The following is a 21,376-nucleotide window of genomic DNA, read 5'->3' as shown; positions in this document are numbered from 1 at the left end:
TAATCCATTCTTCTATTGAAGGGCATCTGGGTTGATTCCATAATTTATCTCTTGTGAATTGTGCTGTTATAAGCATTAATGTGCCTGTGTCATTGGATAGATTTATGGTGAAACAATAGAAAATGATGTCAAGTATCTTAACAGAGTCATTGAAGTGCAATTATCTTTCATAATTTTTCCCATTGTTCTAGATATTGACATCAGCTAATGTCATAATGGAAGAGTGTATAGTCATCAAGAAAAGACAACAGAAATCATACAACTGAATGAGAGTGAGTTACCTATGGGTTAGTTAATTAAATAAAAGACAAGACCACAAAGGATAAAGGCAAGAGTACTAATTAATTACTTCCCGGTACAGGCCCAGTTTGAGGAGCCAAGGAAATTCCCTCATACCATCCTCATTAGGGAAACCAAGGAATAAACAGAAAAGTTCTCACCGTCCTCCACATGAGCTGCTTCTTTTTTTTATTGTAAACAAATGGGATACATGTTGTTTCTCTGTTTGTACATGGAGTAAAGGCATACCATTTGTGTAATCATAAATTTACATAGGGTAATGTTGTTTGATTCATTCTGTTATTTTTCCCTTCCCCCCCACCCCTCCCACCCCTCTTTTCCCTCTATACAGTCCTTCCTTCCTCCATTCTTGCCCCCCTCCCTAACCCTCACTCTAACCCTAACACTAACCCCTCGCACCCCCCATTATGTGTCATCATCCACTTATCAGCGAGATCATTCGTCCTTTGGTTTTTGGAAATTGACTAATCTCATTTAGCATGATATTCTCCAATTTCATCCATTTGCCTGCAAATGCCATAATTTTATCATTATTTATGGCTGAGTAATATTCCATTGTATGTATATACCACATTTTCTTTATCCATTCATCAATTGAAGGATATCTAGGTTGGTTCAACAATCTGGCTATTGTGAATTGAGCAACTATGAACATTGATGTGGCTGTATCTCTGTAGTATGCTGATTTTAAGTCCTTTGGGTATAGGCCAAGGAGTGGGATAGCTGGCTCAAATGGTGGTTCCATTCCAAGTTTTCTAAGGAGTCTCCATACTGCTTTCCAGAGTGGCTGCACTAATTTGCAACCCCACCAGCAATGTATGAGTGTTCCTTTTTCACCACATCCTCGCCAACACCTATTGTTGCTTGTATTCTTGATAATCGCCATTCTAATTGGGGTGAGATGGAATCTTAGGGTGGTTTTGATTTGCATTTCTCTTATTACTAGAGATGTTGAACATTTTTCCATATGTTTGTTGATTGCTTGTAGATCTTCTTCTGTGAAGTGTCTGTGCATTTCCTCAGCCCATTTGTTGATTGGGTTATTTGTATTCTTGGTGTAGAGTTTTTTGAGTTCTTTATAGATTCTGGAGATTAGTGCTCTATCTGAAGTATGATTGGCAAAGATTTTCTCCCACTCTGTAGGCTCTTTCTTCGCATTGCTGATAGTTTCCTTTGCTGAGAGAAAGCTTTTTAGTTTGAATCTATCCCAGTTATTGATTCTTGCTTTTATTTCTTGTGCTATGGGAGTCCTGTTAAGGAAGTCTGGTCCTAAGCCGACATGTTGAAGATCTGGACTTACTTTTTCTTCTATAATCTGCAGGGTCTCTGGTCTGACTCCAAGGTCCTTAATCCATTTTGAGTTTAGTTTCATGCACGGTGAGAGATATGGGTTTAGTTTCATTCTGTTGCATATGGTTTTCCAATTCTCCCAGCACCATTTGTTGAAAAGGCTATCTTTCCTCCATTGCATATTTTTGGCACCCTTGTCTAGTATGAAAAATTGTATTTATTTGGGTTTGTGTCTGTGTCCTCTATTCTGTACCATTGATCCACCTTTCTATTTTGGTACCAATACCATGCCGTTTTTGTTACTATTGCTTTGTAGTAGAGTTGAAGATCTGGTATTGCGATACCCCCTGCTTCACTCTTTCTGCCAAGGATTGCTTTAGCTATTCTGGGTTTCTTATTCTTCCAGATGAATTTCATAATTGCTTGCTCTATTTCTGTAAGGTACATCATTGGGACTTTAATTGGAATTGCATTGAATCTGTATAGCACTTTTGGTAGTATGGCCATTTTGACAATATTAATTCTTCCTATCCAAGAACATGGGAGATCTTTCCATCTTCTAAGGTTTTCTTTAATTTCTTTCTTTAGTGTTCTGTAGTTCTCATTGTAGAGGTCTTTCACCTCTTTTGTGAGTTTGATTCCCAAGTATTTTATTTTTTTTGAGGCTATTGTGAATGGGTTAGTTTTCCTAATTTCTCTTTCTGAAGATTCATCGCTTATGTATAAAAATGCATTAGATTTATGTGCATTGATCTTATATCCCACTACTTTACTGAATTCACTTATGAGTTCTAAAAGTTTTCTGGTGGAATTTCCTGATTCCTCTAAGTATATAATCATATCATCAGCAAATAGGGATAGTTTGAGTTCTTCATTTCCTATTCATATCCCTTTAATTTCTTTGGTCTGTCTAATTGCTCTGGCTAGAGTTTCAAGGATGATATTGAATAGAAGTGGTGAAAGAGGGCATCCCTGCCTTGTTCCAGTTTTTAGAGGGAATGCTTTCAGTTTTTCACCATTTAGAATGATATTAGCCATGGGCTTAGCATAGATGGCCTTTACAATGTTAAGGAACGTTCGCACTATCCCTATTTTTTCTAGTGTTTTGAGCATGAAGGGATGCTGTATTTTATCGAATGCTTTTTCTGCATCTATTGAAATAATCATGTGATTCTTGACTTTAAGTCTATTGATATGGTGAATTACATGTATTGATTTCCTGATGTTGAACCAACCTTGCATCCCTGGGATGAAACCCACTTGATCATGGTGCACTATCTTTTTAATATGTTTTTGTATGCGATTTGCTAAAATTTTGTTGAGAATTTTTGTCTTGATGTTCATTAAGGATATTGGTCTGAAATTTTCTTTCCTCGATGTGTCTCTGTCTGGTTTAGGTATCAGGGTTATATTGGCTTCATAGAACGAGTTTGGGAGGGTTCCCTCCTCTTCTATTTCATGGAATACTTTGAGAAGTATTGGAATGAGCTCTTCTTTAAAGGTTTTGTAGAACTTGGCTGTGAACCCATCTGGTGCTGGACTTTTCTTTGTTGGTAGGCTTTTCATGACTTCTATTTCATTACTTGAAATTGGTCTATTTAAATTGTGTATGTCCTCCTTGGTGGGTTTAGGCAATTCATATGTCTCTAGAAAATCTGTTGATGTCTCCGAAATTTTATATTTTGCTAGACTATAGATTTTCAAAATAGCTTCTAATTATGTTTTGTATTTCAATCATGTCTGTTGTGATATTTCCTTGTTCATTCTGTATTTTGGTGATTTGGATTTTCTCTCATCTTCTCTTTGTTAGTGTGGCTAAGGGTTTATCAATTTTGTTTATTTTTTTGAAGAACCAACTATTTATTTTGTCAATTTTTTGTATTGTTTCTTTTGTTTCAATTTCGTTGATTTCAGCTCTGAGTTTAACTATTTCCTGTCTTCTACTACTTTTGGTTTTGGTCTGTTCTTCTTTTTCTAGGGCTTTGAGCTGTAGTGTTAGGTCGTTTATTTGTTGAGTTTTCCTTCTTTCATTGAATGCGCTCCATGAAATAAATTTTCCCCTAAGTACTGCTTTCATAGTGTCTCAGAGATTTTCATATGATATGTCTTTGTTCTCATTTACCCCTAAGAATTTTTTTAATTTCCTTCCTAATATCTTCTGTTATCCATTCATCATATAATAGCATATTGTTTAATCTCCAGGTGTTGGAGTAGTTTCTGTTTTTTACACTTTCATTTATTTCTAATTTCAATCCATTATGATCTGATAGAATACAAGGTAGTGTCTCTATCTTCTTGTATTTGCTAACATTAGCTTTGTGGCATAATATATGGTCTATTTTAGAGAAGGATCCATGTGCTGCTGAGAAGAAAGTGTATTCGCTCTTGGTTGGATGGTATATTCTATAAATGTCTGTTAAGTCTAAATTATTGATTGTGTTATTGAGATCTATGGTTTCTTTGTTCAATTTTTGTTTGGAAGATCTGTCCAGTGGTGAGAGAGGCGTCTTAAAATCACCTAGTATTATTGTGTTATGGTCTATTTGGTTTCTAAAATTGAGAAGGAATTTTTGACATATATGGATGAGCCACTGTTTGGGGCATAGATGTTTATGATTGTTACATCTTGTTGATTTATGCTTCCCTTAAGCAGTATGAAATGTCCTTCTTTATCCCTTCTGACTAACTTTGGCTTGAAGTCCACATTATCTGAAATGAGGATGGATACCCCAGCTTTTTTGCTGAGGCATGTGCATGGTATGTTTTTCCCCATCCTTTCACCTTTAGTCTGTGTATATCTCTTTTTATGAGGTGAGTCTCTTGCAGGCAACATATTGTTGGATGTTTCTTTTTAATTCAATCTGCCAGTCTATGTCTTTTGATTGATGAGTTCAGGTCATTAATATTCAGGGTTATTATTGAGATATGATTTGTATTCCCGGTCATTTGTCTCATTTTAAACATTTTAATTATTTATTTATTTTTTTGATATGACTTGGTTCCTCATTTATTTGACAATTCCTTTAGGATAATTCCTCCCTTTGCTGATTTACACCATTGTTTTTCATCTCTTCCTCATGGAATATTTTGCTGAGAATGTTCTGTAATGCTGGCTTTCTTTTTGTAAATTCTTTTAGCTTCGTTTATCATGGAAGGATTTTATTTCATCGTCAAATCTGAAGGTAAGTTTTGCTGGGTATAAGATTCTTGGTTGGCATCCCTTTTTTTTCAGGACTTGAAAAATGTTGTTCCAGGCCCTTCTAGCTTTTAGGGTCTGGATTGAAAAATCTGCTGATATCCATATTGGTTTCCCCCTGAATGTAATTTGGTTCTTCTCTCTCACAGCCTGTAAAATTCTGTCTTTATTTTGTATGTTCGGTATTTTCATTATAATGTGCCTTGGTGTGGGTCTGTTGTAATTTTGTGTATTTGGAGTCCTATAAGTCTCCTGAACTTGATTTTCCATTTCATTTTTCAGATTTGGGAAATTTTCTGATATTATTTCATTGAATAGATCGTTCATTCCTTTGGTTTGTTTCTCTAAGCCTTCCTCAATCCCAATAATTCTTAAATTTGGCCTTTTCATGATATCCCATAGTTCTTGGAGATTCTGTTCATGATTTCTTACCAACTTCTCTGTTTGGTCAACTTTGTTTTCAAGGTTTAATATTTTTTCTTCAATATCTGAGGTTCTGTCTTCCAGGTGTTCTATCCTATTGGTTATGCTTTCTATGGAGTTCTTAATTTGGTTTATTGTTTCCTTCATTTTGAGAATTTCTGTTTGTTTTTTTTTCAATATCTCTAACTCTTTATTGATATGATATTTTGCTTCCTGTATTTGCTCTTTTAACTGTCGATTGGTGCTATCATTCAATGCCTGCATTTGCTCTTTCATCTCATCATTCAATGCCTGCATTTTCTCTTTCATCTCATCATTCAATGCCTGCATTTGCTCTTTCATCTCATCATTCAATGCCTGCATTTGCTCTTTCATGTCATTGTTTGCTTCCCTGATCATTTTAATTATGTACATTCTGAACTCCCTTTCTGACATTTGTTCTGCCATGCTGTTTTTGGATTTTATTGATGTAACATCTAGATTTGTTTGGGGCATTTTCTTCCCTTGTTTTCTCATATTGTTCATGTATCAGTGGACTGCTGAGATATTGCAGATTTCCTCTATTGAATTATAATGTCCGTGAAGATTTCTTATATTTCCCCTCTTAACCTTCAGTATCCTGAAGTCTTGGAGGATGTTGATAGTGCGGTGCTCCCCAAGGAAGCTGCCTCTCTAGGGGTGGTAGTCTTCAGGTGGGGTATATTCCCTGATAGTGGGCAGAGTTGCCTCCACTTGTTGACCAATGGTCATCCAAAGGGGAACTAGGCTTTGGGCTGAGGCAAGGCCTGTTTGTGCCTGTGTCTCTGGTTTTACCGTCCTTGTGGGAAAACGTCACCCGGCAGGGAAGACTCACCCGGTGGGGAGGTCTCGCTGGTCAGTTCCCCTCCTAGAGGTTCCCCTCAATCCACAATTACTGCCTGGACTGGGCAGCCTTCCTCTGCAATGTTCCCTGGGGCCCAGACCTACCTCCTGGCCCTGGGAGCCTTGCCCTTCGCAGACGAGTCTCCTTAGGCTGCCTCTCCTCAGAGAAGCTGCCCGCAGTCCTGGAACCTTTGCTCCGCCCCTCAGCTTGTCTCTGTGCGACTCTTCCACCAAGAAGCTGCCTAGGTCCTGGGACCCTGCTCTGCACCTAATCAACTGGCTGTGCGGCCCCTCCTCTCAGCAGCCACCTGGAGCCCCGTACAGTCGCTCTTAATCCCAGCGACCCACCACACACCTCTTCCTCTGGGCAGCCACCCGGTGTTCCGGTGCCGTCGGTAGGAGTCCAAGCAACTCACTGCGCACCTCCTCCTCCTGACAGCCACCCATAGCCCTGGTGCAGTCACTCCAAATCCAAGCGACCTGCCGCGCTCCTCCTCCTCCTCCAGGCAGCCCCCCGGTGTTCAGGGGCGGTCGCTCTGAGTCCAAACAGCTCACCGGGCAGCTTCTCCTCTGGGCAGCTGCCCGGAGCCCCAGTGGTTGCTCCGAGTCCAAGCGCTGTGCTGAGCCGCCTCCTCTACGATGATCCCAGTGGTCTGTGTTTACCGCTCCAGCGGGGGTGAGGGGCATCTCGCCGGGCAACTCTACTTCAAAAAGTTCCCTGCGTTCCGGGGCTACTGCCCCATCCGGGATGCCTCCCCAATGGGAAAGACTCACCCAGCGGCTTTTAGTTGGTCCCAAGTCTCTCAATATCTCCTCTTCTTGAATCCTGCATCCTCGAGCAACATGAAATGTAGTCACCCTCTAGTCCGCCATCTTGTAAAACCCCATGAGCTGCATGTTAATGCCTGCTTAATCCTGTGTGTGTGTGTGTGTGTGTGTGTGTGTGTTTGTTAGGGGAATGAGTCAACACTTTGGGGCCAGTGGAGTGGAAGAGAAGCCTGACCAAAGTATTGGATACAATGGTATCACTGGGTTGGAACACAATACCTGAAAATACAGGCAGGTAATGTAGTTTTCAGTGTATGAAGCAAGTCAAGCATCTGGGGGTTCATAAATTATTTCATTCAATACAGGTAACTTGAGGCTATAGAGTTGCTTTTGTGAAGGTCAATATTTTCAGTCACAGACAAAAGAGAAAAATCTTCAGAGCCATGGTGATGAGAAAGGAAAAGGCAGGCCAAGTGACCCTGAAGTAGGTAGATAGGGTGGTACCTTCCTCTGGTTCCCTCTGGTGGTTATTTTATCTATTCTTCCTTTGATCCAGCTAGAGATTCTGGAACACAGTCATATCAGATGTGATGGTAATGGAGGTATTTTCCCTCTTGTAAGGAGGTGGGTCTGAAGCTAGTGTCACTCCCTGACCACTGTGACTCTACTGCAGGAGCTATGTTGGGGACAGCAAAACAGCATCCCATCCTGGTAGCTGGCTTTTTTTTTCAACCAAATATGAATGAATCTGGCATGAGTAGGTGGTCCTGCATCTTGTAGGCTCTCACCTACCCAGCACTACCCCTACCTCTGAACCTAAAGCCTTGAGTGAGGGCCACTGTTCATATCCCTGTAGCCCAGGCCCAAGCATTCAGGACTGTGGGGTGATCATGATATGGGTTCCTATTTCTTACATCCAGTGAGAGTAGATGTGGGAGAGTTGTAGGCAGAAAGAGCAGTATGTGCAAAAGCTTGGAGGTGTGACAGAGTCTGCAGCATTCAGAAAACCTAAAGTCTCTCTAGTGCCTGCAGGCAATAGGATGTAAGGGGAGGAGTTACAACCAAAATAGCAACCTGAATAACTAGGCCTTTATTCCTGGGTTAGGATTTTTAAAGTTTCCCAGAGGTTACACAGGAGAAGGAAAAGATGGGAGAGTGATGAGGGTGAAGGCAGCTAGACCAATGAGGAAGCTACTCCAACAGACTTCAAGAGAATTATGATGAGAGAGCCAGAACAGAGTAGTAGTAGTAGTAGACCAGGGGAAATAATCAGATTTTGGATAGATCTTAACAACAGAACTTGTAGGATTTTTATGTTGCATAAAAATGAACAAAATGTAAGAGTGAAGGAAAATACTAAGTTCTTTTTTTTCTGAATATCTGGGAGAATGGATACCTTGTAAGGAAGAAACAGAGGTTGGATTTTGGACCCACTAATTTTGAGATGTTACTGGAAGATGCTTGTGAGTGTATTTGTAATGGACAGCTGGACAAGCAGGCTGATAATACCAGAAAGTGTGTGAGCTGAGATATCCATGAGGGTTTTAGTCTTGGACAAAGGTGTAACCCAAGTATCTGATACAGGAGAAGGAATCTCCAGGTTATTTCACGTGGGCCTGTTGTTAGAGGAGAGAGTTGGCTGGAGGGTAAGTAAAGGGAGTGAACCTCTCTGTGCCTGTCTCCACAGAGGACAGGTCATTTGTTCCCAGTGAGTTGTGACCATTATCTGAGGGAATGGAAAGCCATCATGAATATGGAGGCAGGCCAGGTTTTAGAGACTGAGTTGTAAAATGGTATATATTAACTAACATGTGAGCTTAGCAAGACCTGACATATACTCCCTGTGAGCAAAGGAAAAGTCAGCTATGCTATTGGAACAGACCAGGCCTAGTACAAGGTAAAGGTTGCCTCAGCTTCTTGGGCCCCCAGTAGGAGGAATGATGCAATGCTCCAGGGAAGGGTCCTGAGCAAACTCACTTTCATTTCTGTTAGAGCTGGCATCTAAATGACCTCTACAGACCCAACTGCAGAACTCACATTTTTTAAATTTTTAGTTGTAGATAGATATAATGGCTTTATTTTATATGTTAAGTTTTATGTGGTGCTGAGGATCACATCCAGTGCCTCACATGTGCTAGGCAAGTGCTCTATCACTGAACTATAACTCCAGTCTCAGAATTGACATATTTATGAGATAATTTTTCTTCTTTGAAAATTTCTCTAAATTAATATAGTTGAAATTTAAAATTCATGCATTTAACTAGTTAAATTGATACAAATTCTTACTGTAACTCTAAACATTTGATTGAAATCAAAACTCTTAAAGATAGCAGTGTAAGTGATGAAAATCAGAAAAATCACCCACATTTAAAAACTTCTTCACCTTATTGGCACCAAATAACAAAAGAATTCATCTTTTGAACAGTAAAATTAATACTTAACATTTGAAATATACTAAAGGATTTGATACACAACAGCTGTATTTGACAAATGAGAACATTCAGGCAAAAAGTTGACTCTTTTTGTCCAAGTTACTGCAGCTAATATGAGGCACCACTGTAATCTGAACCCAGCGGATCTGTCTCTATATCTCACACTGATAACCACTCCTTTGCACTTGACTAAGAACTGTCATTATGTTTTCTCATTTATGTTCCTTAAGGTGAGCTGCCTTGAGGGCTGTAGATTTAGAGGATAGGCTGATATATGTTGACAAGCCCAGGATTTGGTGACCTTGAGCCAATGGACATAGGCTGGGCCATCTCATGGTCACACATTTGTACTTGATTCTGACTACCAGGAATGCCCAAAGGGAAGCAGAGGGAGGGTGTTAGAGTTGGGATCTGGAATGTGCCCTAAAGGCTCATGTGTTGAATGTCTCTAAGGCTGCAATGTTCAGGAGTGACTGGAACATGAGGAAACTAACCTCATCAGTGGATTAATCCATTGAAAGAGTCATAATTTGATGTCATTATTTGGAGGTAATGGATAGGAGGTAGAGCCTAGTTGGAGGAAATGAGTCAATGGAGCTGTGTTGGGGAAGTGTTTATCTTGTCCCTGAACTACTTCTGTTTCTCAGCTACCATAAGCTGAGTACCTTTCCCCCACCATTCCCTTTTGCCATGAAGATTTGCTTTGCCATCGACCTAAAAGCAATGGAGCCAGCTGACCATGAACCAAAACCTATGAAACTGTGAGCCAAAATAAATATTTCCTCTTCTAAGTTGTTTTATCACATATTTTGTCACAGACATAGAACTCTAACACAGAAAGTGGGTCCTGGTTCCTGGGAATTTGAGGTGAATCGAGACTTATTTTGTGCTAGGAACTTGAAATCATGTCATCTCTAGTCTCTACTAGAATCTGAGAGCACTAAGTCCGGAGGTCTCCAAGTGTCGAGTCACTTGGCCTATGAGAATGTGTCCAGAGACCTACCTGTATTTTCTGACTCCCAAATTAAGGTGCTGTTTTTTTTTTTTTAAACAATAAATGTTTCAAATGGTAGAAATGTGTGCTTTTGTGTAAAATTTTTAATCGTTACCTATGAGGCTACTTGCTGAGTCAGGCAGTCAACACATTCATGTTTTGACAAATAGTGCCATTGTCTCTGCAAGGAGGCATCACTGAAATATCCGTCATAGCCCTGTTGGGGCTCAGAAAATAATACCTAAAGGACTGGTGTTTTGACATGCTGAGAGGCCTTAGGAGCTGCCTTAGAATCAAGGTCCCTCTAACCTTGTCTTGCATTCACCCTCCCTCTGCAATCACAAAAAAGGGACTCTCCCTGAAATTTCATTATCTGCATTAAGACAAGACTTACAGAAAGGAACCTCATCGCCTCCCATCCTTATGGTGAGATCTTCAGAAAAGCAAAGAGGAATGTAACTATACCTGAACTGACTTTGTTACAAGAAAATATCTGCTTTTTGGGTCCAATAAAATTCCAAAGAGTCACAATATAATTTCTGTCTCCAGGTCTATTTATTCTACTAATGATTATTAACAGCTCCTCAAAATCATCATATTCTCTATCTCCCACTTCCCTCTTAAGAAGGGTATATTAGTGCCTGGACCTCATTGGGTTACTGGGCATTCACACTTCCATGATTCTTTTCTATGAACATTAATACATTATGTATATTTTTTCTGTTTAATCTATTGGCATTTTCTTCCAGTGAACCTTCCTTTCATGAAGATCCTTGTGATGATGATATCAATAATGAAACTACTGATATGTATTTAGTGCCATGTGTCAGGCCCTGTGCTGAGCCTTTATTCCTGAGAAAAGTAGAAATATTTTTCCACTTAGTCACTAGATATTGATTTAGAGCCTTAGTACTCAAAGTTGAATTCCCTGAAGCATGTTAAGGTATAGGTTTCTGGGCCCCATCACCAGAATTTTTGATATAGCACATCTGAGTGAGACTTAATAGCTTTGTTTCCAACAAATTCACATGTAAGTCACATGTAATGCCTATGCTGCAGATGCTGGTACAGGGGCCATAATTTGGAAATTTGGAAACCAGTGAGTTACAGCAATGTTCGGTGTTACTTCAAAAAGCCCCTGCAAAGGAGTTATTATCTTTTTTTTTTTCATTTTCGATCTTGGACCTTGATTTTCTAAGTTGTGAAGCCACTTACCCTGTGAGCCTGCAAAGGGTGAGGCTTAATTTAGAGGTTATAAACATCAGAGGTCCCAGGTCCTGTGCTCCAGAACACTGATCAGTTTGTGGAAACCTCTCAGGGTGGGGAATTTCATCAGGCAGCCATGGAAATCTGTATGTCAGATTGTGAAGCCTGATGCTCATTCATAGGGCTTCCTATTAAGGTGCTACTTTTGCCATGGAGAACTGGGTGAAGCCCTAAATCGAGATGGGATCAGGACAGTAACTACCCAGAAGGCTATGCCCCTGAGTCTGGGTTAGGGTCTCACTCTAGAGGGAATCAAACCCTCTAGGTTTTTCTAGCCTCAGTCTGTGGAAAGCTGAGGGGACAGGGAAGAGAGAAGACCCTGTGGATAAAGCTGAAGCAAGATAAGTGCTTTTGGAATTGCAGGCTTGCTAGAACAAGGAGGGCCCCAGTGCAATCTGAAACCCAAGATGCACTGAAATTATTTTCCCAGTTGCCATCTTCTTACAAATGGAACTGGCTTGCCACAGAAAGTTATGATTAGGTATTATTATGGAAGTCATTTGCTTAGATTTGAAATATGAATCTATTATAATTTTTAGTAACAACAATGTACAGGGACTTCTCATCCCTGTGGATGTGAGCACATATTAGGCCTAGTTATACTCTAGCAGATAACCTATTTTACTTTTTGCCATCAGAATGTGCCTCATTTTTTCATCTGTGGTCCACCTGGTTCAACGTCTCACTTCATTCTAGGCTTATTCCAATGTTCCTTCCTCCAGAAATCTTTTCTTGGTTTCCCCATGGAAAGTTACCCCAATAACTCTGATCTTCTCCCTCTTACTTTGTTGTCTTCAGAATTCAAAGGTCTGTCTGACAGTTTTTTTTCGTTTATTTTGTTCCTCCAGGATGATCTGTCAAATGAAGAATATGATCTCCTATTTATGCTCTATCTCCTGACCTAGAGCAATTCTGGATCTGTTACAGGTACTTAGTAAATGGTGAGGGAATATTGCTCCCTTCACACTGAAACTAAAGCCAACTCCCCTATCTGCCCTGGGGGACCATTGCTGATCTTGTTTCCTTCCATTCTTCCTTAGTGCACTGCCTCCGGCCATTTTGACCTGAGCATGCCAGCTCTTCCCAGATTTGCCTGTAGAGTTCCTTCTGACTGGGACACTATTACCAGATATCTCCTTGGCTGTCCTTTCACGTCCTTCCAGGCTCTGTTCAAATATCCTATCTTTGGAGACGCCTTTCCTGGCAGTTCTAGCTAAAATAACCCCTGCCTGTGCCTGCCCTTGATTTGGCATTTTTGTGCAAAGATTTTGGCACATCTACAAGAGCAGAGATGTGGGTTAAGTTGGCATTTTTCAGATTGTTGGGGAAGCAAATAGAAAAAATACTAACTAATAACAAAACAATGGTAGTAGCTGGCCTTCACTAAGCCTTTATGTATCAAGGGGCAATTAAATATATCATCCCATTTAACTCTCACCTCCTTAGAATCAGATTCCATTATTATTCCTGCTTTACTGAAGAGGAACTTGAGGCTTAAAGAGAAGAAAATACCTGCCCAGGGTCACATATCTCTTAAGTAGGAGAATCTCAAAACCAGCATGTTTACCACCAGAGCCTCCACTTTTAACCACAATATTCACAGTGTGCTAGGGAGGCGTGGGTGGTGACACCTAAAGTCAATTTAACAAGGAGAACAGGTTCCTCTCTGGCAGGCAGACTTAGGGAGGATGAGGGCACAGAAGATTTTTTAGGCAGAGTGAATCTCGTGGAGAAAGACATGTGCTGTTCATAGAGGCAGGGGAGGGCCTGCTCAGGATGTCCATCCCACCCTCATTGTGGTGATGGACAAGGATAGTGATTATACACATAGACCCTGAGTAAGACAGACCTGGCTTCAGATCTCTGCTTCTTAGATGTGTGGCTCTGGGTGATGTGCTAGAGCTCTCTGAGCCTGAAGTCACTGACTGTGTCATGGCAATGATGACAGTGTTTAATTCACAGACTGTGAGAGGAACTAATAAAAGGAAAACCTCACCAAGTGCTTACAGTGCCTGTTATTCCAATGTTTGCTTTGTGAATATTTTCTCTGATTCTCACAAAAACCTGGTGAAATGGGACCTGCTATTATTACCAATGCAGAAATCATGACTTAGAGAAACAATACGACTTTCCCAAGGTCACATAGCTGGCAAGTGCCAGACTCAAGGGCTGAATACAAACCTGGGAATCTGGCTCCAGAGCTAGGGTCATTCCATCACTTTAATATGGCATATAAAGTGTTTAGCACAGAGCCAGATGCACTGTGAGGACCAGTAATGCTCAGTAGCTACTACTGCTGCTACCAATTATTGGTATTATGGCTATCGTCATGATTTCCTCTTTGTTTGGACATCCCAGAGTGTTTATTGTCTGCTCCTCATAGGGCACACATGGTTATTATTGTCTTTTCCTTGTTTAATGAAGACCTTCCTGTGTAGAAGACTATTCACTCTGACACAACTAGATTCTGCTCAAAGGTGGCAACTGATTACCCCACTGTGCCCAGTACAGAGCTAGGCCCCCAGGAGGTGCACAGTGGTTAAAACTTTGGGTCCCTCCTGAATATTTTTGTATGACTGAGTGTCAGACTCTTAATTTTAGACTGTGAACATGAAGCCAACATTCATCTTCCTTTTCGACCTTCTAGCAGTTATTGAACTTTGAGGATGTGACCATGACCTTTGTCCAGAAGACCAGGCTTAAAGGACCCATACCAGGGGTTGATAATACAGACATAGGGGACTTAGTAGGTGTATTTTCACCTGTCTTCACACAGGAAACCTGAACATTCCTTCTTCATTCTGTTCTCTTGCTCCAGGCCTGTCCAGTCCAGGGGGCATGGGGTGAGAGTTAACATTTCCTTCTTCCTGCAGCAGATCTCACCACTTGCCTGGTCACTCGGTGTCTATACCAGGGCTTGGTGGAGATAGGATCTGAGTCTTCTTCAAAATGGTTCAGAACAAAGAGGTAATTTATTGGAAGGGAATGAGTATATGTTTTGGAAAGAGCAGAATATCCAGCTGGGCCCCATGAGACACTAAAATCAAGAACTAAAAGGAACCACAGTATGTTCTGTCCTTGAGGTCTCTTGTCAAGCTTATCTCTTTTTGTCTGCTCATTCCACTCTCTGCCAATTAACTTTTCCTGCTGCAGCCAGTTTGAGATAGGAATTGGCTTCCTCATTTCTCACTCTCTGGGATCCCCACATTCCTGGTCTCTACTTTTCTCTGAAAGTTTTACATCATTACTCTCAAAATTTCTGTGCATTTAGACTTTTCTGTATGGGCATCATTATAGCAGGAAACCCTCCTTAGCACATATTCCCCTTTACATGCCACCCCATTGCAATCTGTTCTCAATTTGAAATTCTTAACCTAGATTTCCACAAGAGGAAGGCTGACTATCCTAGCTTGAGAAAAAGTTCCCACAGCTCATTTAGCAAGGGCCATTGGTGATGAGTGATTCTTCAAGAAGGGTGAGTCAGACAGGTACCCAGGAGGCATTTACCATCATTATCACCTGGTATCTTTTGAAAAAAAAATGCAGTGTCAGTTAAATATTACATCTCAGTGTTACTAGGGGCCTACGGGACAGTCCCTTGTTTCCTGAAAAATGGGCCCTTCTTCCACTAGTGTGGGAGATGATGGTAGTGGGTATATAGCTGAATCAAATGACATCAATGTACTGCATGGGAAAGCAGTTACTTCCCCCCCCTTCTCTTGTTGATCAAAATAAGAGAAGCAACTACCACACTATGAACCCTGGCTAGGTGACAAGCCTTCTCTAGGTCCTGTCCATGTTCCACTTTTGTAGTTTCTCAGTCACTGGAAATAAAGGAAAATTCAGTCAGTATGGCAAGTCTTAATTTAAAAGAGAGTCCTTGATTTTGAGATGATGTCCTCTGCAGACTTTATTTTTTTTAAAAATTATTGATTTATTTATTTTTGTAGTAGGGATTGAACCTAGGGGTGCTTTACCACTGAGCTACATCTTCAGTTCTTTTTATTTTATTTTAAAAGGTCGAAATAGGGTTTCACTAAGTTATCCAGGCTGGCCTCAAACTTGTGATCCTCTTCCCTTGGACTACCAAGTCCCTAGGATTTCATTCATGTGGCACTACGTCTGGCTACATTCTTTAGTTTTAAAAGTCCTTTTCTCTATGAAATGTTGGTGAGAATAGATGCTAAGTAATGTCTGAATAAATGTCCTTAACTGGCTATCTCTGTGGGTTTCCTAGGGTTTAATTTTCTAGTGGTTTCATGTAATGCCAGTGTCTGGGAATCTCCACGTTAGCCTCTCCCACTGGCACCTGTTGTCTGAGGTATAAATCCTCCTACTTCCATCCTTTTGTGTTCCTCAAGGTTGAAAGCCCAATGCTGGACTCAGCCATTTTCTCCTTGGTATAACCCTTAGGAGCCTGGGCTCTGGACCCAGAATTCCTTGTGTTAAATCTGTTACTCATGTATTCTGTGGCTGTGGGCAAGTTACTTAACCTCTTCTTGCCAGGGAGAAGTCTGTCTAGAGCTTCCTGGGATCCTGCAGTTCCCAGATCACATGTGGCTGGGGAAGAAGACCCTTATTTGTGAGGTGTCTGCTGAGTGCTTACTGCTTATTTTAGAAAGCAAATGCTCTGTGGAACTCCTATTCCACTGAACTACCTGGTGGGTTACCCACTCCAGTGAAATGATAGTAAGGGAGGACATAGAGTGAGAAGGTGGATCTCATGTGCATTGGGTTGCTGGGCTCTGTGCTTCTGCTGGGAAACCTGTACTTTAAGAACATGTCACACAGTGAGACCTGCAAACCTGTCCTCTGGAATGATGAGCACAATTTGGGACATTTATATTGGAGTTATTTTATGATGGTTACTTGATTTGAACCATATGGGTGCAACCAGAGGACACCAATATGGTCATGGAATGGCCATGGAACAGAGATCTGGAATGGATTCAGGGAACAGCGAAACACTGGAGGAAGGAAATCTTAAATTTGCTTTCCTCTTCCTGAAGCCTCACTAGCAGCAATTCAATTTCCCCCAACAATACCTTACTGATCTCAGAGCCTGATCTCAAAGTTTCTTTGATACAAGCCTTCAGGGAAACTACCACTGGCTTGGGGACAGAATACCACTATGTCTAGGCTCACTTTACATAGCAGGTGGCTCCTGGACTCTTACCTGTGACTTTATATTTGATCAGGAAGCTGTCCTGATTCTGCTATCTCACATGTCTGTTAGGCCTTATTTATTAAAAAAAAACTATTTAATAAAAGTATCTGAATTTTGTATTTGTGCACGTAGCTGTGAATTTGTGTCCCTAGGTGGGGTCACTGCTTGTGTAGGCAACTTTTTCTTGTGAGGATTAGAGATGATTGTTCATCCTGATTCCCAGGTTGGCTCTGTTCATTGCTCTCCTGAACACCATATCTGATGTACAGCAACAAAGCCCGATCATTTGTTTGTTATTGGTCTCCCTGTTACAACTGAAAAACATCTTAATACAGCCATGTAAAATCTTTTATGGATACTATTTCTGTTTTTCCAAGTCAATATTTATCCCTAGAATACCTGAACTATGTTTTACTTGATGCTTTGTCCCTTTCTCTACCATGTGTTTCCTCAAGGCCTTAGGGATGCTGGCCAAGGTCATATTGGCTTGTCACTCTGCACTTAATTGTGACAAAAGTCTTAGGTTGACATTTGTACTTTTTAATGCCATCCTTAATTTTTTTCTCCTTTTCCTATTTTCTCTTCCATAGATACAAGAACCACTGTATCCTCTGACATTGTCAGATTCCATTTAATATCCTCCTCATTAAAAAAAAGTCCAGCTCCCTTCTTCTTGCAGTCATTACCAGTATTTTGTTCAAAATTTTTCCTTTATTTAGGCTCTTAGCTCATGCTTTCTCTCTCCTCCTTTTTTCCTGTCACCATCCATCTTGACTTAAACATTTATGTAGGTGACCCTGCCAAAGTTCTTTGCCCTCAGTTCCTTGCCATATTTAATTCTAATATTCCTCATCCCCGATTCCCATTCCACTGCAGCCAACACTCCTGTTACTACACTCTGGGCATTGTAATCATAAGTGATGTATTCATGTCTAAAATATGTCTCCTTCTCTCACTGCAACTTCTTACTTATCCATACCCTAAGCCAAGTTCCTCACATTCTCAGTTATTTTATCATCTAGATTTTCAATCCACTGATACCATTATGTTCTCATTCTCAGTGACCTCACTTCTGCTACAGAAATCTCAGATTCAATGTCCAGTATTGAAAACTAAATTGTTCAAAATGCTAGACACATGTAGCTACTGAATACTTAAGATGTGCCTAGTATGATTAAGGAACCAGAATTGTAGTTGCCAAGGGCTAGAGGAGATTGATTTTTAATTTATAAATTAATCTTAATTTTTAAAAATTGATATATTTGGCTCACTAGTAAACTTTTAAATATACTCAAGACAACTTAGATAAGTTCATCAGCTTTATTAACAATAAATTTTAGGTAACCAAATTTTAGGCAACTAAATTTAATTTAGTTAATTAAAATTTTTAAAATTTATTTATTTTGATGCATTGTACACAAATGGGGTACAACTGTTGTTTCACTGGTTGTCCACAAAGTAGAGTTGCACCATTTGTGTAATCATACATGTACACAGGGTAATGATGTTTGTCTCATTCTGCTATTTTTCCTCCCCACCCTTCTTTTTTCTCTACACATTCCATCCTTCCTCCATTCTTGCCTCCCTCCCACTCCCCATTATGTATCATCATCAGCTTATCAGAGAGATCATTTGGTCTTTGGTTTTTTGGGATTGACTTATTTCACTTAGCATAATATTCTCCAACTGCATCCATTTACCTGCAAATGCCATCATTTTATTCTTCTTTATTACTGAGTAATATTCCATTGTATATATATATACCACAGTTTCTTTATCCATTCATCTGTAGAAGGGCATCTGGGTTGGTTCCACAATCTAGCTATTGTGAATTGAGCAGCTATGAACATTGATGGGGCTGTATCTCTGTAGTATGCTGATTTTAAGTCCTTTGGGTATAGGCCAAGGAGTGGGATAGCTGGGTCAAATGGTGGTTCCATTCCAAGTTTTCTAAGGAATCTCCGCACTGCTTCGCAGAGTGGCTGCACTAATTTGCAGCCCCACCAGCAATGTATGAGTGTACCTTTTTCCCCACATCCTCGCCATCACCTATTGCTGCTTGTATTCTTGATAATTGCCATTCTAATTGGGGTGAGATGGAATCTCAGGGTAGTTTTGATTTGCACTTCTCTTATTACTAGAGATGTTGAACATTTTTCTCATATATCTGTTGATTCCTTGCAGATCATTTTCTGTGAAGTGTCTGATGAAAGTTTTGCATCTGAATTGAGATGTTCTGTTAAGTTTGAAGCACATTTAATTTAATTTAATTTTAATTTTTTTGGTGTGGAGGATTAAACCCAGGGTGCTTAGCCACTGAGCCACATCCCCAGTCCTTATTGTATTTTGTTTAGAGACAGGGTTTCACTAAGTTGCTTAAGGCCTGGCTAAGTTGTTGAGGCTGACTTTGAATTCATGATCCTCCAGCCTCAGCCTCCTGAGCTGAAAAGTTTTATTTTATTTATTTTTTGTTTGTTTTGTAGTACTGTAGATTGAACCTAGGGCCTTGCACGTGCTATCTATATGCAAGGCCACTGAGGTATATACCCAGACGTAAGTTTTATTTTATAATTTATTGATGTAACTGTACATATTTATAAGGTAGAACACAATGTTATGTTTACCTATATATTGTGTATGTTCTGTTCAGAATAATTAGCATATTTAGCACCTTAAACATTTATCACATTAGAAACTTACTATAAAATTAGAATACAAAGTATCTCAATAAATTTCACATGTAAAATAATATTTTGGACATTATCATATATATGTATATATGTATATATATCACCTTTATTTTTCTATTATAAAATTAAAAATTACTTGCGTGACTTACATTATGTGTGTTAGACCATTTTGTCCTTCAACTTTGTTGTGGTTAGGTATGTGGTATTCCCCAAAAACTCAAGTGTGAGACAAGGCAGGATTTAGAAGTGAAATGATTGGTTTATGAGAGACTTAACTAAATCAGTGTATTAATTGTCTAATAGGGATTAACTGAGTGGAAACCGAAGGCAGGTAGGGTGTGGCTGGAGGAGATGAGTCATAGGGGATGTGCCTTTGGGGTATATTTGGTGAGCTGAGCTTAGTCTCTCTCTGCTTCGTGGTGTGATCTCTTGAGCTACTTTCCTCCACCACACTTTTGTGCCATGATGTTCTGCTTTACCTTGAGCACCCAGGAATAGAGCTAGCTGTGGACTGAGAACTCTGAAACCATGAGCACCAAGATTAAATTTCCTCCTCTAATTGTTCTTGTCAGGTCTTTTGGTCACTGCATTTAAAAAAAAAAAACTGACTAAAACAGAAATTGGTACCGAGAAATTGGATTGCTGCTGGGACTAACCTGACCATGTGGTTCAGAAGCTTTTGGAGCTTTTTGCAATTTCAGGAGAAATTTTGGAAAGTTTAGCAATGCAAGCTGGAAAAGCTTTAGATTATTGTAAATGGAGCTGGTGGGAGCTAAGAAGACCAGAATGCTGATAGGACTGTGCATGATAAAAACAGGATTCATGAGCTTTCAGAGGAGGAGGACACTCTTAGAAATTGAACTACAGGGCATTTGTGTTATGTTCTGGCTAGAAGTTTTCTGTCTGCGTTTTGCTCATGTCCTGAGACTTTCTGTGAGGCTGAGTTTAAATATAAGGGACTTCTTTATTTCTTAATAGTTTTTTAGATGTTGATGGACCTTTATTTTATTAATTTATTTATATGTGGTGCTGAGAATTGAACTCATTGCCTCACACATTCGAGGCAACTGCCCTACCACTGAGCCACAACCTCAGCCCCTATAATGGACTTCTTAATCTGATGAAAGAAATTTCTAGACAAGATAGTATTCATGTGATAGCATGGATATTGCTGGTACTTTTAGCCAAGTTTATTGTCATATTCAGGAGCAGAAAGCAAAGCAAAAATTTTTGGAAAACTTACAGTTTGGCCAGAAAACTGTGAGTAAAACTGGGGCTAAGGAATGTGTGGTAGTTAAAGACATTACAGCCAATCAAGCAATGCTAAAGACTTTGAATAGAGACATTAAGAAAGATGGCTTGAGGGCATCTCAGAAATTGGCAAGATCATACTCACTTCAGGCTCAAGGCTATAAAGGTAAAAATTTCTTTGAGACCAGTGGGGCACATTTCTTATGCAGAGGAGCGTAGGAATTTTTTTCAATGTTCTCAGCCATGCAGGCACTCAGAGGCTGCAGCAACCATGCTCTCTTGTGGTTTGGCTACTGCTTGAGATGAAGGCAGGCCTTGGCATCAACCAGGTGATGCCGGTTCTGAAGGAATGCAGGATGCTAGAGTTAGGGGTTCATGGAAGCTTCCATGAAGATTTCAAAGGATGGCAAAGTGCAGCAAGGTCAGAGTCCCTGTGGGCAGCCCCTGAGAGGGCAATTAATGGAGATATGAGGAAGAAATCAATGCTGCAATCAAGACCCCTGATATTACCAGTACACTGGAATATTTGCTGAGGAGAGTTGTAGTAATTAAGCATGGAGAAGCCAAGAGAGATGCTATATGGGCAGCAACCAGCAAAGTCAAAGGCAGAGCAAAATAAATATTTTGGAAAGAACATCATAATGCCATGCACTCCAGATGAAGATCATAAAACTACAGGACTTGTTTTCCCAGGTGGATTTTGGTCCCATCCCTTCTTTCTATGCCCCTATTTCTCCC

Source organism: Sciurus carolinensis, chromosome X (genome assembly GCF_902686445.1).
Source record: "Sciurus carolinensis chromosome X, mSciCar1.2, whole genome shotgun sequence".
In the NCBI taxonomy this organism is placed as follows: domain Eukaryota; kingdom Metazoa; phylum Chordata; class Mammalia; order Rodentia; family Sciuridae; genus Sciurus; species Sciurus carolinensis.
This window is presented reverse-complemented; position numbering follows the sequence as displayed.